The 18806-nt window shown below is 38.6% G+C and overlaps 1 non-coding gene across 1 annotated transcript; it reads left to right on the forward strand.

Annotated features, from left to right (window-relative positions):
• Positions 1-205: 205 nt before the first annotated feature.
• LOC112753341 (small nucleolar RNA R71) lies at positions 206-313 on the forward strand. Its single transcript, XR_003177732.1, has one exon. It is a non-coding gene; the product is annotated as a small nucleolar RNA R71 (small nucleolar RNA).
• The last annotated feature ends 18493 nt before the right edge of the window (positions 314-18806 follow it).

Raw genomic sequence — 18806 nt, forward strand, 5'->3', positions numbered from 1 at the left:
CTCCCTTCTTCATAGGCGTCCCATTATTCACAGGGTTCCTCTCAGAAGTGTACATGAACTGGTTATCAGCAACCATGTCAATGAGTTCTTGAGCTTCTGCAGGCGTTTTCTTTAGGTGAATGGAGCCACCTGCAGAAGTATCCAATGACATCTTTGATAGCTCAGATAAACCATCATAGAATATATCCAGGATGGTCCATTCTGAAAGCATGTCAGAAGGACACTTTTTGGTCAGCTGTTTGTATCTTTCCCAAGCTTCATAGAGGGATTCACCTTCTTTCTGTCTGAAGGTTTGAACATCAGCTCTAAGCTTGCTCAGCTTTTGAGGAGGAAAGAACTTGGCTAAGAAAGCCGTGACCAGCTTATCCCAAGAGTTCAGGCTGTCTTTGGGTTGAGAATCCAACCATATTCTAGCTCTGTCTCTTACAGCAAAAGGAAAAAGCATGAGCCTGTATACTTCAGGATCTACTCCATTAGTCTTAACAGTATCACAGATCTGCAAGAATTCAGTTAAGAACTGAAAAGGATCTTCAGATGGAAGTCCATGAAACTTGCAGTTCTGCTGCATCAGAGAAACTAGCTGAGGTTTCAGCTTAAAATTGTTTGCTCCAATGGTAGGAATGGAGATGCTTCTTCCATGTAGATTGGAATTAGGTGCAGTAAAGTCACCAAGCATCCTCCTTGCATTATTATTGTTGGGTTCGGCTGCCATCTCCTTTACTTGTTCGAAATTTTCAATAAGGTTGTCTTTGGATTGTTGTAATTTAGCTTCTCTTAGTTTTCTTTTCAGAGTCCTTTCAGGTTCTGGATCAGCTTCAACAAGAATGCCTTTTTCTCTGTCCCTGCTCATAAGAAAGAGAAGAGAAAAAGAAAAGAAGAGGAATCCTCTATGTCACAGTAAAGAGGTTCCTTATTGTTAGTAGAAGAAAAGAAGAAGAGAAAAATCTGAACTCAGAAAGAGAGAGAGAGGGTTCGGATTTTTGGTGGGTGGGGGAGAGATGTTAGTAGATGAATAAATAAATAGAATAAGATGAGAGAGGGAAAATTTCGAAAATAAGTTTTGAAAATAGTTTTTGAAAAAGGTTAGTAATTTTCGAAAATCAAAAATTAAAATAATTAGTTAGTTAAAAAGAATTTTTGAAAAAGAGGGAAGATATTTTCGAAAATTGGAGGAGAGAGTTAGTTAGGTAGTTTTGAAAAAGATAAGAAACAAACAAAAAGTTAGTTAGTTAGTTGAAACAAATTTGAAAATCAATTTTGAAAAGATAAGAAGATAAGAAGATATTTTTGAAAAGATATGATCGAAGTTAGTTTTGAAAAAGATTTGATTTTTAAAATCACAATTAATGACTTGATTCACAAGAAATCACAAGATATGATTCTATAACTTAAAGTTTGAATCTTTCTTAACAAGCAAGTAACAAACTTGAAATTTTTGAATCAAAACAATAATTGATTATGTTATTTTCGAAAATTTGATATAAAAATAAGAAAAAGATTTTTGAAAAATATTTTTGGAATTTTCGAAAATAACTAAGAAATTTGAAAAAGATTTGATTTTTGAAAAAGATTTTGAAAAAGATGAGATTTTTAAATTGAAAATTTGATTTGACTCATAAAAACAACTAGATTTTTAAAATTTTTTGAAAAAGTCAAATCTAATTTTCGAAATTTTAAGAGAGAAAAAGGGAAAGATATTTTTTTTTTATTTTTGAATTTTTAATAATGAGAGAGAAAAACAAGAAGAATGATGCAATGCATGAAATTTTTAGATTAAAACAATGAATGCATGCAAGAATGCTATGAATGTCAAGATGAACACCAAGAACACTTTGAATGTCAAGATGAACACCAAGAACATATTTTTGAAAAATTTTTAATGCAAGGAAAACATGAAAGACACCAAACTTAGAATTCTTTAATGCTTAGACACTAAGAATTCAAGAATGCATATGAAAAACAAGAAAATACACAAAACATGCAAATGCAAAGATCAAATAAGAAGACTTACCAAGAACAACTTGAAGATCATGAAGAACACTATGTATGCATGAGAATTTTCGAAAAATGCAAGATGCACATGCAATTGACACCAAACTTATAACATGACTCAAGACTCAAACAAGAAACGCAAAATATTTTTGATTTTTATGATTTTATGATTTTTTTGTATTTTCTTTTAATTTTTTCGAAAATCAATTTGAAAAAGAAAAATAAGGATTCCAAAATTTTTAATATGAATTCCAGGAATCTTGCCATGTTAGTCTAAAGCTCCAATCTGAGGGTTAGACATGGCTTAATAGCCAGTCAAGCTTTAGAAGAACTTTACATTCATTAGCCAATTTGCTAAGAAAGATAAAGAAGCTCTTCTCTTGAGTCCAAAAGAATTGAGACATGGCTTTACAGCCAGCCAGGCTTCAACATGCTTCATGAAACACTAGAATTCATTCTTAAAAATTCTGAAGAAAAAAATATATTTTTGAAAACATTTTTATTTTAAAATTTTTTTTTCGAAAACAAAGGAGAAAATTTTGAAAGATTTTTGAAAAATTTTTGAAGAGAAAACAAAAAGAAAATTACCTAATCTGAGCAACAAGATGAACCGTCAGTTGTCCAAACTCGAACAATCCCCGGCAACGGCGCCAAAAACTTGGTGCGCAGAAATTGTGATTACACTTTAATTATGTAAAATTCATCGCTCTTTCTTTCCCTGGTAATGTCGCCAAAAATATGATGCCAATGCCATGGTTCACAACTTCGCACAACTAACCAGCAAGTGCAATGGGTCGTCCAAGTAATACCTTACGTGAGTAAGGGTCGAATCCCACGGAGATTGTTGGTATGAAGCAAGCTATGGTCACCTTGTAAATCTCAGTCAGGCGGATATAAAATAGTAATGGGGTTTTCGAAAATAATTAATAAAATAGTGATAGAAATACTTATGTAAATCATTGGTGAGAATTTCAGATAAGCAAATAGAGATGCTTTCGTTCCTTTGAACCTCTGCTTTCCTGCTATCTTCATCCAATCAGTCTTACTCCTTTCCATGGCTGGCTTTATGTAATGCATCACCATTGTCAATGGCTACTTTCGGTCTTCTCTCGGGAAAATGATCTAAATGCCCTGTCACGGCACGGCTAATCGTCTGGAGGCATCACCCTTATCAATGATTACATCCTATCCTCTTAGTGAATATGGTCAACGCACCCTGTCACGGCACGGCTATTCATCTGTCGGTTCTCGATCATGCTGGAATAGGATTTACTATCCTTTTGCGTCTGTCACTACGCCCAGCAATCGCGAGTTTGAAGCTCGTTACAGTCATTCAATCATTGAATCCTACTCGGAATACCACAGACAAGGTTTAGACTTTCCGGATTCTCTTGAATGCCGCCATCATTCTAGCTTACACCACGAAGATTCTGATTAAGAGATCTAAGAGATACTCATTCAATCGAAAGTAGAACGGAAGTGGTTGTCAGGCACGCGTTCATGGGGAATGATGATGATTGTCACATTCATCACATTCAGGTTGAAGTGCGAATGAATATCTTAGAAGTGAAATAAGATGAATTGAGTAGAAAACAATAGTACTTTGCATTAATCTTTGAGGAACAGCAGAGCTCCACACCTTAATCTATGGAGTGTAGAAACTCTACCGTTAAAAATACATAAGTGAAAGGTCCAGGCATGGCCGAATGGCCAGCCCCTCTGATCTAAGAACCAGGCGTCCAAAGATGAACAATGGATTAAAACTGAGACCAAAGATTCAAAGATGTCTAATACAATAGTAAAAGGTCCTATTTATAATAAACTAGCTACTAGGGATTACAGAAGTAAGTAATTGATGCATAAATCCACTTCCGGGGCCCACTTGGTGTGTGCTTGGGCTGAGCTTGAATGTTGCACGTGTAGAGGTCCTTCTTGGAGTTGAACGCCAGCTTTTGTGCCAGTTTGGGCGTTGAACTCCACTTTGCAGCTTGTTTCTGGCGCTGGACGCCAGAATTGGACAGAGAGCTGGCGTTGAACGCCAGTTTGCGTCATCTAAACCTGGGTAAAGTATGGACTATTATATATTGCTGGAAAGCCCTGGATGTCTACTTTCCAACGCAATTGGAAGCGCGCCAGTTTGAGTTTTGTAGCTCCAGAAAATCCACTTTGAGTGCAGGGAGGTCAGAATCCAATAGCATCAGCAGTCCTTCTTCAACCTCTGAATCTGATTTTTGCTCAAGTCCCTCAATTTCAGTCAGAAAATACCTGAAATCACAGAAAAACACACAAACTCATAGTAAAGTCCAGAAATGTGAATTTAACATAAAAACTAACGAAAACATCCCTAAAAGTAACTAGATCCTACTAAAAACATACTAAAAACAATGCCAAAAAGCGTATAAATTATCCGCTCATCATTATTCATCAAGTATTGATAGGCATTGTAGCTTGCCATGCCAGGGTTATAACTATATGTCCCATTTAGGGATACCCCGGAGGAGGTGGTACTGGATCGTACAAGAGTTTATTCATTGTGGTAGTAGCAACTTCTGTATACCCCATATTAGGATTCTCTAGAGGTAGAGAATAATTCGGGGTAACCTATATTGAGGCCATGTGATGGGCATAGCTGGTGGGATTCCTTCTGTGACAACTGGGTTCATCATTCGATTTGATGGACCAGCCCCTGTCTCTGGGCCTCTCATGGAATCTCTCAGATTATTATTCGACGTATCAGTCGAAGTCGAGGCTCTATCGGACATTATTACCTTACCACTACATAATTGCATATACAGCTTGACACGATAACCTAACCCAGGGTCCCACCGGGAGAGCCAATTTATTTCACTCGATTTTTAGTAATCTCGACAAAGTGTTGAATCGAGTTTGTATCAAGATCCCAATTCAAGGAGCAGATATGACTCTTCTAAAAACAGTGAGCTCGACCCGGAAATAACTTAGTGTTCGTGTCGAAGCGAATTGCGTCAAACTATTAGTGGCAAAATTGTAACAAATAAAATGGAATTGTGTGAAATAAAGAAAAGAAAACTTTGAATAAATGAAAATTTAAAAGTGAGAAGGAAATTAAAAAAAAAAAGAAAGAATAACAATGAAATATTTGAAACAAGGAAATTAAACGAAAGACAAACAAAAGGTAATAAAACAAAATGGACTCCTAATTCTCACATGCACTTGTACTCTAATGAATCCACATTTCATGGTATTTATTTTCTCTAATTGGGTGGATTTCATCAACTTTCCTTGTATTTATTCAATGAAATAGCATGGTTTTGTAAATTCTCCCTAAATTGTGCTTAAAAGTAAAAACATGCTCTTTAGGCTCTTATTTGCCAGATTTTATTCACTTTAATTCTATTTGATGTCTTGATGTGTTTGTTGAGTGATTTAAGGTTTTGAAGGCAAATATGGATTAAAGAAGTTAGGAAGGAAAGCATGCAAAATAGGAGAATTCAAGAAATGGAAGATTTGTAAAGTTGTCAATCCTGACCTCTCGGTACTAAAGTGATCATAACTTGAGATATCCAAATGAGGCGGTTTCAGTGGCATTGGAAAGCTAACATCCGGGGCTTCAAAATGATATGCATATGTCTATGGTAGACTGATGAACGTAAATATTCTTATGCCGGTTAGAAACTAGTGATAAATCCGATCGTGAGTATAGTCTAACCAACACACGAATACCTCATCAAACAATTCTAAAATCTATGACCGAGAGTATTGGTCCCGGGTCGTTCTCCCTAGGAATTGCTTTAGAATGTGCATCATTGATTAAGAAAGCTTTTATGGTTTTGAGAATTGGTGCAAGAATTCAAACTAGCAAGGCAATCAACAATTAATTGAAATAAAAGCCTTGGCCAAGGGTAAGCATTGGAAGTTCCATCATTATAGTCTCCTTCAATTATGATAAGAATTGATTGTTGCTTCACTTAGTTAATCCCCTAACAATGGAGGAAAGTCAAATGAGAGTAACTAACTTGAGTCACAAGTCCTAGTCTCACCCTAGGGAAGTCTAGCTTTAGTGCACTCCAAGTCAATTAGCAATTCTCAACTCATAATCTATAATTGATATCAACTATTCAAGTGTCTCCAATAACTCAACCCCTAAGCCAAGTGAGAGAAATCTACTCCATAGTTAAGGTTGTCATTATCACAAACAATTGGTAGGCAATTATAGAAATCATGATGTAATTGAGAGAAGAGAATTGAATCAAAGCTATCTAATCCAAATAATCATCAACAATCAAACAATTGAATGAAACCTCAATTCATTAATCCAAATTCAAAGTAACAAAATGAACCAAATCTAGATCTAAGGAATTGAATCAAAAGAACATCAATTAAGAGTAGAGGAAGAGTAGATCTACACTTGTAGCAAAACAAAAGGTCAATCATCAATAGATCTCACCAAGAATTCCAAGGAAACTTGCAATGGAGGATGAAAACCTAGAGAGAAGTTGGAGCTTCTCTCTCTAGAAATAAAAGGTAACTAACTTGCTAAAAAATCTAGAATTATGACTAATTGTCCTAACACCCCTAATCCTTGGTCTTCTTAAGCTTTTCCCTCCAAAATCTGCTCCAAAATAGGGCCTGGGAACCCCCTGAAATCGCTGGGCACATGTTTCATTTAAAAAATCATGTGCGCATGTCGACGCGTACGCGTGCGCGTACGCGTCCGCGTACGCGTCCTTGGGCTCTTTTGCGATCTGCGCGCAGGCGTACGGTGCGCGCGAGCGTCATAAGGGATATGGCTCAGCCATATAGGCGCACCGGCTCCTCGCTCGGCTCCACTGCGCTGGCTCTGGATGGGCGCATCCACGTGTACGCGCACTGTGCGCGTGCGCGTGCATGTCCAAACTTCCATTCTTTAATTTGTTTCATGCTCCTTCCATTCATGCATGCTTCCTTCATTCTTCTTGGCCATTTTTGCCCTATAACTTCTGAAATCACTTAACAAACGGATCAAGGCATCTAATGGTAATACAGGAGCATTACAATATCTCAATTTTGATGTAAAAGAAGTATATTTTTATCTATGAGGTAAATTAGGAAAGAGACACGAAATCATGCAGTTTTATACAAATAAGTGTGGAAGATCATTGATAAAACCCTTAGATTCTATTCATGATAAACCCTAAAAGCGGGGTTTATCATAGACATGAGTTTAAGTGTGCGTACACACACAATGTGTGGGTGCGCACGAGCCAAGATTTAGCAAGTGTGCTGATGAGAGGAACTTTTGCGTGGTCTAGAAATTTGCTGATAAATCCTCGTTGAAAGTATAGTTTCTAAACCTTCAAAAGTCCTTTCATACAAACGTTTTGGTTGTCACAAGTAACAAACCCCTAAATAAATTGTTAACCGAAGTATTCAAACCTCGGGTCATCTTCTCAAGGAACTGCAGGGAAGTATGTTCTTATTATTGGTTATGGAGATTGTAAATTCGGGGTTTCAAGAATGAGGAACAAATATGACAAATAATTTAAATGGCAATTAAAAATAAATAAATACTATAAAGCAAACTTTTGGGCAAGGTATGAGAATTTGGAAGTCCAGACTTAGTTATCCTTATCAATAACAATGAAAGTCGAATCTTAATTCCACTTGGTCAACCTTTACTAAAATAAAGGAAAGTCAAGGGACTAATTAGTTTGATCTTCGAATCCTATTTATTTCCTAAGAAAAGGTTGGGATTATTGAAGCTCAGTTCAATTAGCAAAGATAACAGTTATCAATTATGTTGAGATAAGATAACTCCTGAGTTACTGCTTTCTTAACCAAGACCAAAAGAGGAAAAAGTAAATTTGCTGGAATAAAAATGCCTTCAGATGTAAAGCAACAATAACATAAATTAAAGAAAGTAATCATGAATTGAAATACCTCAAATAACATTAATAAAGGAAATTATTATCTAACATGAAGGTTCATAAACTAAATTGGAAAAATAAATAAAAATAAAGAACCTGGGATTGAGAGTTACTCCTAAAACTAAGAGAAGTCCTAAATCCTACGAGAGAGAGAGGAGAGAACCTCTCTCAAAACTAGATCTAAAACATGGGAAATAACTAAATTGGTGAGCTCTCTCTGAATGGATGCGTTCCCACACTTTATAACCTCTGGTCTATGCCTTCTGGACTTGGATTAGGCCAAAAAGGGCTTCAGAAATCGCTGGAAATGTTTTCTGCAATTTCTGGTGCGTGGTCTCTGTTGATGACATGTCAACATGTCATGTTTTTCTATGCTTTTTCATACAAGAAATTGATGATTAGTGCTTAAATATTGCATTCTTTTATGCTTAAATGGTATATTTCTTTGATCTTTTAATTTTATAAATTTGGTAGGAAATAAGAAGAAAAAGAAGCAAAGAAGCACAAAATAAGCTAAAAAGGAGAAAAAAAGAGCTTTGGGGCACACTTTGAAGTTGGAGCACACTTTAGAGCCTTAGGCCACGCTTTTAAAAGCGTGGCCCATGACCAAATCAAGGAAGCATGAACAATCAGCACACAAAGCTCAGTTCACTAAGTGAACTTAGCTTTGCCGTACAAGAAAAATGTGCTTGGAGGCAAGAAATTTCGCAAAGTTAAAATCTGGGCGTTTACAGCATGACCATGCCTCCTTCAAAGGGCAATAACTTGAGCTACAGATGTCCAATTGATGTGCTTCCAGTTGCGTTGGAAAGCTGACATTCAGAGCTTTCCAACGATGTATAATAGTCCATAATTGGCGTGAAATTAAGGCACAAGTGAAAGGCATCTTTAAGGACAAAAAACAAGCAAAAATAAACCAAAGTGGCTTCACCAAGGCTCGAAGGGGGAGACACAAGGAAAGCAAGGCAAGAGCAAAATAGTGCTCAGTTCACTTTTCTAACTTAGCTTTATCGGGCTCCCACTCAAGAAAATTCAAGGAAAAGGCTCACAAAACTTCTTCCACCAAGAGTTGAACTTGGAACCTTGAAGACAAAAGCAAGGTGCCACAAGGGGAGCTCAGTTGGTTTTCCCAACTGAGCGCTACTTCCCCCCTTTTCCCTACAAATTGACACGGACCCAAGGCACCAAGAAACTTTGGCGCACAATTTTGGCACACAACCAAGGCTGGACGCGCATCAAATGACACGGACAGCACAACTTGAAAGCTAAGTTGGGTTTTCCAACTGAGCTTTCCCCTGGGAGCAATACCCATGGACCAAAAATTGAATAAAAATTCCATTTAAATTCAATTCTTCTCCAAATTGAATCAAGGCCAACCAAACCCATTTCTCCTCAGATCCAAAGCAAGCAAAGCCCACATCATCACTCAAAGGTACAAGAACAAGCTAGAATTAGGATTTTCATTTAATTTGTTTTTCATTTCAATTTCATTTTTTACTTTGTAAAGCTTATATAAAGGCATCAATTCCATCTCATTAGGGAGCTCGATTAGAAAGTAGGCTAGCTCCAATAGGGAGTTGTGCACTCTTTAGTTTTCATTTTGCTTTCTCTCTTAGTTTTCTTTTCTGTTTTGAAATTTTGGATTGAGATTGGAAGGAATTCTGTTTTCATTCTCCATCTGCAACTTCTCTTGTTCCTCTTCTGCAATTTACTCTTCCATTTTCATTTTGCAATTGTTCTTGTTGGATCAAGGAAGGATTTGAGATCTAGACTTGTTTTCTAGTCTCTTCCACTCCTGAGATCTTGAACACCCTTTTAAATTGCTGCAAATTAAGCATTCTTTTCTGTTTTTAAAATTCTCCAAGCATTTTTACTTTCTGTTGCATTGCTTCCAATTTACATTTCCTGCAATTGCTCTAAATCCTTATTCACTGAAATTTTGCTTCTCTGTTTACATTGCTTCCAGCACCCCAGCCCCTTTACTTTTCATGCAATTTACATTTCTTGTCATTTAAGATTCTTACAATTTACTTTTCTTGTTCTTTAAGTTTCTGCACATTTACTTTCTGCACTTTAAATTTCCTGTTATTTACATTCTGTTGGCTACAAATTCACACAATTCACTCAATGTTAGCTTGACTAAACTAATCACCCACTAAAGTTGCTTGATCCATCAATCCCTGTGGGATCGACCTCACTCTAAGTGAGTTTTACTACTTGATACGACCCGGTACACTTGCCGGTGAGTTTTAGGTGTTTTGGGAAATTCAGTTTTCCACAAAAATACCATCAAGTGGGTGATTAGTTTAGTCAAGCTAACATTGAAGTGAAATTGGTTGAAATGTAGCCAACAGAAAGTAAATTGACAAGAATTTAAAGTTGCAGAAAGTAAATGAGCGAAATCTTAAAGTGCAAGAAATGTAAATTGCAGAAATTTAAATGACAAGAAATGTAAATTGCATAAAATGTAAAGGGGATTGGGTGCAAGGAATTTAAATGAAAGCAGTAAATCAGTAACTTAGAACAATTGCAGAAGAATTAACTTGCATGAAAAGTAAAATGGAAGCAGTAATTCAAGCAACTGGAAATGTAAATTGCATGAAAAGTAAAGGGGCTGGGGTGCTGGAAGCAATGTAAATAGAGAAGCAAAATTTCAGTGAATAAGGATTTAGAGCAATTGCAGGAAATGTAAATTGGAAGCAATGCAACAAAAAGTAAAAATGCTTGGAGAATTTTAAAAACAGAAAAGCAATGCTTAATTTGCAGCAATTTAAAAGGGTGTTCAAGATCTCAGGAGTGGAAGAGACTAGAAAACAAGTCTAGATCTCAAATCCTTCCTTGATCCAACAAGAACAATTGCAAAATGAAAATGGAAGAGTAAATTGCAGAAGAGGAACAAGAGAAGTTGCAGATGGAGAATGAAAACAGAATTCCTTCCAATCTCAATCCAAAATTTCAAAACAGAAAAGAAAACTAAGAGAGAAAGCAAAATGAAAACTAAAGAGTGCACAACTCCCTATTGGAGCTAGCCTACTTTCTAATCGAGCTCCCTAATGAGATGGAATTGATGCCTTTATATAGGCTTTACAAAGTAAAAAAATGAAATTGAAATGAAAAACAAATTAAATGAAAATCCTAATTCTAGCTTGTTCTTGTGCCTTTGAGTGATGATGTGGGCTTTGCTTGCTTTGGATCTGAGGAGAAATGGGTTTGGTTGGCCTTGATTCAATTTGGAGAAGAATTGAATTTAAATGGAATTTTTATTCAATTTTTGGTCCATGGGTATTGCTCCCAGGGGAAAGCTCAGTTGGAAAACCCAACTTAGCTTTCAAGTTGTGCTGTCCGTGTCATTTGATGCGCGTCCAGCCTTGGTTGTGTGCCAAAATTGTGCGCCAAAGTTCCTTGGTGCCTTGGGTCCGTGTCAAAGTGTGGGAAAAAGGGGGGAAGTAGCGCTCAGTTGGGAAAACCAACTGAGCTCCCCTTGTGGCACCTTGCTTTTGTCTTCAAGGTTCCAAGTTCAACTCTTGGTGGAAGAAGTTTTGTGAGCCTTTTCCTTGAATTTTCTTGAGTGGGAGCCCGATAAAGCTAAGTTAGAAAAGTGAACTGAGCACTATTTTGCTCTTGCCTTGCTTTCCTTGTGTCTCCCCCTTCGAGCCTTGGTGAAGCCACTTTGGTTTATTTTTGCTTGTTTTTGGTCCTTAAAGATGCCTTTCACTTGTGCCTTAATTTCATGCCAAATATGGACTATTATACATCGTTGGAAAGCTCTGAATGTCAGCTTTCCAACGCAACTAGAAGCACATCAATTGGACATCTGTAGCTCAAGTTATTGCCCTTTGAAGAAGGCATGGTCATGTTGTAAACGCCCAGATTTTAACTTAGCGAAATTTCTTGCCTCCAAGCACATTTTTCTTGTACGGCAAAGCGCTTTGTGTGCTGATTGTTCATGCTTCCTTGATTTGGTCATGGGCCACGCTTTTAAAAGCGTGGCCTAAGGCTCTAAAGTGTGCTCCAACTTCAAAGTGTGCCCCAAAGCTCTTTTTTTCTCCTTTTTAGCTTATTTTGTGCTTCTTTGCTTCTTTTTCTTCTTATTTCCTACCAAATTTATAAAATTAAAAGATCAAGGAAATATACCATTTAAGCATAAAAGAATGCAATATTTAAGCACTAATCATCAATTTCTTGTATGAAAAAGCATAGAAAAACATGACATGTTGACATGTCATCATCTGTCACGTGTCCGCGTGGGTCACGCGGTCGCATCATTCGGAGCTTTCCTTGTCACGCGATCGCGTCAGTCATGCGGCAGCGTCGCTGCTTCTTTGCGCTTGGCATGTGTCCGCGTCGCCCATGCGATCGCGTGGATGCCAATTTCTTCAGAAGCTCCCTTTTGTGCTTTCCTTCCATTTTTGTATGTTTCCTTTCCATCCTTTAAGTCATTCCTACCTTAGAAGATCTGAAAACTACTCAACACACTAATCACGGCATCAAATGGAATTAAAGGTGATTAAAATAATTAATTTAAAAGCATAGGAAACATGTTTTTCACATACATCACATAATAAGGAAGGGAAAGTAAAACCATGCAATTAACATGAATAAGTGGGTGAAGGATTGAATAAATCACTCAAACTAAGCACAAAATATATCATAAAATATGGGTTTATCAACCTCCCCACACTTAAACAATAGCATGTCCTCATGCTAAATCCAAGGTAATAAGTAAGGTTAAAGTGATGGAATGTCATGCAATGCAACCTATTCTAAATGCAACTACCTAAATGAGTCATGCAATTCTAATTTATTCACTCATATATAAAGCTTACATGTAGTTAAATTAATTCACATTCTCAAGGAGTCATATATGTATATAGCCAAGCCTTAGATAATTAATAAGCACTTTTACAATTGAAATGGGAGAAAAAGCATTTTATGAACTTGCAAGACAATTAGATAATTCAAACAGAGATAAATGTTAATGAGCTATTGAACCCTCACTGGATTTGTTTTAACTCTCTAGTTACTCAGTGTTTATTGGGTTAATCACTCTATTCCTCTTTTTATTCTTCCTTTCTATAACTTTGTTCTTCATCTAACCAATCAACAATTATAGAATACAGTCATACCAAAAAATCATGAGGTCTTTAATTAAGGTTGTAATGGGGCCAAGGTAAAGGTAAGGATATATGTATAAGGCTAAGTGAGCTAATAAGTGAATCCTTAATTAGACTAAGATCTCACCTAACATACATACTTAGTAAAACAAAACTTCTTTACCTATTTTCCCATATTTTCCCACTTGATGTTACATGCTCATGTTTCAATTTTTATTTTTATCCCATGTGCATTGCTTTTATTTTGCATTTGGGGAATTCTTTTGTATCCCCTTTATTAAATACTGAAAAATAATTTTTTTTTAATGCACATGGTAATTTAATCACTTTGATTTCTCATGAGCATGCTTCCCAAAATTTCTTAATTTGAGTTATTTTATTCCTTTCAACTTTTCTACCTTTTGTTTTTATCATCCATGTTCCCAATAGGTTTCCCACATTTTAAACTATTCATAATTTTCTATCTTAAGCTAACCAAGGATTCAACTTGGGATTTTATTTTGTTTTTCTACTTAAGGCTAGTAGTGTGGCTAATAGAATAAAAGGGGATTTAAAGGCTCAAGGGGGCTAACAAGGGTGATGTAAAAGGCAGGCTATTTTGGGATAAGTGAGCTAAAATCAAATAATGGCCTCAATCACTCTCTTGGTATATATCTACATTCTATAATCGGACATATAGATTAAAACAAAGTAAAGAATACCAGAATATAAAAGAAGGGCGGAACACACAGGAATAAAAAATTATGGTTTGAATGTAACCATACAATTAAGCTCAAAACTCACAGGCTATGTGTTCTCTAGCTCAAAAATCATTTATCACTTATATATGTCATGCAGCTTTAGTTAAAAATTCTCATTATTCTCAATGTAAAACTTATATTGAATGTCTTTAAAGTTCTAGTGTTTCTCCTTGATGAAGTGTTGTTAACTAACATGTAATACTATATATACAAGGTGTGGGTTGTTTTGATTCTGTTAAAGTCTCTAGTTTACTTCCCTTTTTATATTTTCCAATTTAAACTAAGCTATCTTATGCTAAAAAGGGTAAACTATACTAATTAATCCACAATTTCTATAACTAATAAGTTAGAATTGCAACTAAACTAAGTGGCTAAAATATGAACTAAAAATACAAAATGCAGAAATAGAGTAAAAATACATGAAAGTAGCAATGTATAAGTACTCAAAAAATAAAAATAAAAATAAAGAGAAAAATACAGAAAAATATCCAAAATAAAAGAAAAAGAGTCTGTAGTGGTTCACCAAAATAATACGCCAGAGATGGAGACCTCCCCACACTTAAAAAATGTAGCATCGTCCCTGATGCTCGCTCAAGCCGGGTGTGAAGGGGTGTCATCACTGGAAGGGATGGTAGCTGGGGTCTCTATGGTGGCTGGCTGAATGTCCGACTGCTGGAGAGGAGGGGCTGTCTGAATGGGATTTTAGAATCTGCAGCCTGGATCTGCTGGGGTGCTGCCTGCTGGGTGTCTGCCTGCTCTGCCTCTCCCTGGAGATAGGTCTCTGCCTCGGGCGCATCCGCCTCCTCCTCAGATGCCTCGAATGGTGTGTCAGGCTCAGAGGGGATGTCACCAGATCGTATCATCAGCTTCAGGTGCTCATAGCGTCGCTTGTTACGACGCTCCATCTGGTCAAGTCATCGAAACAAGCGGTGCACCAGATGATAGACAGGCTCTGTGGCAGGTGGAGGTGCAGTGGTGGTAGCAGGGGTAGGTGGTGCAGCAGTAGAGGAAGAGGGGCCAGCAGATGGTGTAGCTGTATCATCAGTAGTGGCAGTCAGGAATGGAAGTCTGTAGCCCAAGGCCAGGAAGTTCCTGCTGTGCGGGATAATCTTCTTACATTCCGCAGCAGGTGGCCTCTCATCAGCATCCTCCCATGGTACGTCAGTTCGACGGCCCAGCTGTGTAACTAGATAGGGAAAGGGAAGAGTGCCTCGGACGTGGACCCTGGCCATATAGTGCCGGATAAAGCGTGGCAGGTACAGGTCCTTGCCCTCCATCACACACCAAAGGAGGGTGATCATAGCGGCTGGTATCTCAGTCTCGTGAGTACTCGGCATAATGTAGTTGCTGAATATCTGATGCCAAAGCTGAGCCTCATCGTTCAGGTAAATCCGCTTGATCCCCTTGGGCATGGTGGTGTTCTGACCCATGATCCAAGGAACTGACATGTCAAGGGTGATCCTCGCCTTGACTGCATCCCAGTCAAAACGCATAAAGTGCATATCCTCCTCAGCTTTCTGATAGCCATCTGTCTGATCAGTCTTAGGCAAAAGTTTCAGAACCTCTTCTATTGCCTCCTCAGTAACCAGAATCTGCTTCCCTCTGAGGTTCACTGCATCTAGGGAACTTTTGAAGTAGTTGCAGTAGAATTCCCTAACCCAAGATGCATTAACCTCAGTCAGAGGTCTCTCCAGAAAGAACCAGCCTCTTTGTTTGATCTGATCAGAGGTGTATTGCTGGAGTTCTTCTGGGATCTTCAAAGTCCGCTCCAGGTATAGGTTCCTGGAGTTTGCAAACACCGGATACTTTAGCTCACAGTATCGGTTTGCAAACTTTACTGAGTCATTGGCGGGAAGTAGCTGGTCGGCCTTCTCCTGCGGGGTAAAGGCTTTCTCCCGCAAGGAGGCATCATGCATGAGGTCGATGATAGACACGGAGGCTTCTCCTCTTTTCCTTTTGCCAGTAGTGGCCTTGCCTTTTCCCTTTCTCTGGGAATCTGACATCCTGAAAAAAGAAAACCAGGATATAATAAAAATAGGAAAGCAAATAGGCAAATAATCAAAGAAAACACAAAGTGGCAAAGGAGCAATAGGATAATGAATATGAGTTAAGTAAAATGTACATTTAGGATTGTATAGGAGTGAAAAGTCTGAAAAGAAGAAATCACAATCCAAAATGTAATTGAATGCAAGTTAAATAGAAAAATTAACATCACGCCTTGGTTAAAATGTTAAAAGAAAGTGAAAGAAAAGCAAAAAAAAAAAAAGAAGTTTTGAAAAGGTTAGGTTGGTTAGAGTTAAAATTAGTGAGTTAGTGAAAAATGGGTTAAAGTAAGAGGCATAATGAAAATAGTCCAAGTAACAAGTAATCACAGGTAGAAGCTATAGGTAACTCATATTCAAATAAGTAAAACAGTTTGATGATGATTCAAATAGAGATAAAGAAAGCAAAAATAGGAATCAAACATCAAAATTGCAGTTTAGGAACCAGGAAATCAAAGAGGATAAGAATGCATGCCCTGGCATTTATGAATGGTTTGGTTAAAGCAGAGGAAAACAGAGTTCAAGATTCCAAAATCAAAACATGAATGAAAGTCAAAAAGATTTATAAAAAATTTGGGCAGCATTCCGGCTAAAATTGGATATTCCCGGAAAATAAACAGCAATCAAACAGTTCATATGAATTAAAAAATCAAGCTGCAGTTACATATAATGAATATAAACATGAAAATTAAGTGTAAAGAGCAGCAATATACAAGAAATACAGCATATGAACAAGATCACAGCAACAACAGATTTGATAAAAGAGAAACATGAACAGTGCAAGTAAACAGACCTAAATCCACTAACCACATCCTAGGCTACCTAACAACCTAAAATCCACTACAACATGCATATCTAACTAGCCTAAACATGAACATAAACGGAAAAATAAGAATAAACTACGAACGGATAAAAGGGATTGCGTGTTGCGGAACCTGGAAGGCCGAATAATGAGAATAGGCAGAAAGGTGGCTGGGGGTGGTGATGATGGTGGCGTCCGGTGCTGGGCACGGCGGCTGGCTGTGGTGGGCACGGCGGCGCGGCTGTTCGGGGCAGGGGGAAGAGAGGGTAATGGGGGTAGGGGAAGGGAGGGGGGAAAGAGGTGGTGTTGCTGGTTGGGTGCGATGGGGATGGTTGGCGGCGGTGGGTGGTGAGCAGTGGCGGAGGAGGAGGAAGAAAGAAGAAAGAAGAAGAAAGAAGGGGGAAGGAGGAAGGGGGGTAGGTGGCGGCGGCGTCTGGGTGGTGGCGCGGTGGTGGCTGGGTGGTGGTGGTTGAGGGTTGGGGGAGAAGAGAGGGAGAAGAAGAGTTGGGGGGGTGTCGCGATTGATGGGGTTTCGCGTGACTGGGGGTTATATTTTTGAATCCACGCGGCCGAGTGGAGCACGCGGTCGCGTGGCTGGAGTGAAAAAGGTGGTTGACGCGATCGCATGGGTGACGCGATCGCGCGGAGGGCAAAAAGAGTAAATGACATGATCGCGTGGGGCATGCGAGCGCGTCGCTGGAATTTGTGCTAAACGCACGAATCCAGCGTCGTTTCAGCGCAACTCTCTGTCTCCTTGGGGGTGTTCGTGCAATCCATGCGACGCGGTCGCGTCGCTGACGCGGTTGCGTGGGATTGGTATTGTGTGAGTGACGCGATTGCGTGGATGACGTGATCGCGTGGGTCAATTGTGTGAAACGCACAATGTCCGCACGATTGCAGCCTAACTTTCTGGACATTGGATCTTTATGCCGATCTCCAGGTCACGCGGCTGCGTGGATGACGCGGTCGCGTGGGAAGTATAGTTCGCCATTTGACGCGATCGCATGGGGCATGCGGTCGCGTCGCGCACCCTTTTTTTTATATGCAGAATGCGGAATGCAATATGCAGAATGCAGTGCTTAATGTGAATGCTATGCATGATTCCAGATTCAATAAAATAAAATAAAATTCAAAAACAAACAAAACTAAATAAAATTAAAATTGCAAAAGGAACGATCATACCATGGTGGGTTGTCTCCCACCTAGCACTTTTAGTTAAAGTCCTTAAGTTGGACATTGGAGGAGCTTCCTGTTAGGGCGGCTTATGCTTAAATTCATCCAAAAATCTCCACCAATGCTTGGAATGCCAATAGCCTCCGGGGTCCCAAACTAGGCATGTAAAGCTTCTGAGCAGCTTCAAACAGAGTCTCAGGCTCCCGGGGTGACGAATGTCAGAATAGAATCCATGATCCCAAGCCTTGTTTTTAAATCCGCCTCTGTCTTGATCTATATTTTTCCATCCGGGCGGTTTAGAAAGTAGATTCTCACCATAGTGACCAAACATTTTCCGAGATCCATTCAATTGAGCATGATACCAATCCGTGCACTTCGAGTTGAAGCGTGGAACCTTATTGAACCTTGTACGCCAGCTCTGAGCATGAGCCATTTCCCTCTTACTCTTAAAGCCACAGAGAGCTCTAAGCTGGCCTTCTGTTTCAAGCAAACCGTATTCAAGTGAAAAAGTAAAGTTAAAAGTTAAGGATTATACCCACTTGAAGCTTGTATTAGGTGGTAATGGCCTTGGGGAAGGTGTTTCTGGTGGTTCTGTAAGTTCTACTCCCTTGTGCTCTTCTGTGAATTCCTCCACTTCCTTGTAAGGTTCTTCAAATGCATCTGAGTCCTAGTCAAAGTCTTCTATGTCTTCCTCATCACTTGAGTCATAGATTGGAGGTTGAGAGAAATCTACCTCCGCGTCATCTTCGTATTCACTTGGGGAAGATTTTTCGATCTAAGAGAATTCACTTGCGGATGCAAGTTCATTACTAAGAGAGCTAGACTTGTGACTATCATCATTAAGGGAATTTGTGTCCTGCGTTATTCCGTCTAGTTCTTCATAAACGACTTGCCTTGGGAATTGTGCAATATCCTCCTTAGCATCAACTGTAACGTCCTTGATGGAGTTCTCCTCAACTCTGGATTCCCATGGAGGTTCAGCGTCTCCTAGATCTTCAACCAACTCTTCTTCTTGTACAATGACAGCTTCTTCTACTTGTTCTAGTATGAATTCATGC

This window comes from Arachis hypogaea, chromosome 15 (assembly GCF_003086295.3).
Source record: "Arachis hypogaea cultivar Tifrunner chromosome 15, arahy.Tifrunner.gnm2.J5K5, whole genome shotgun sequence".
Classification (NCBI taxonomy): domain Eukaryota; kingdom Viridiplantae; phylum Streptophyta; class Magnoliopsida; order Fabales; family Fabaceae; genus Arachis; species Arachis hypogaea.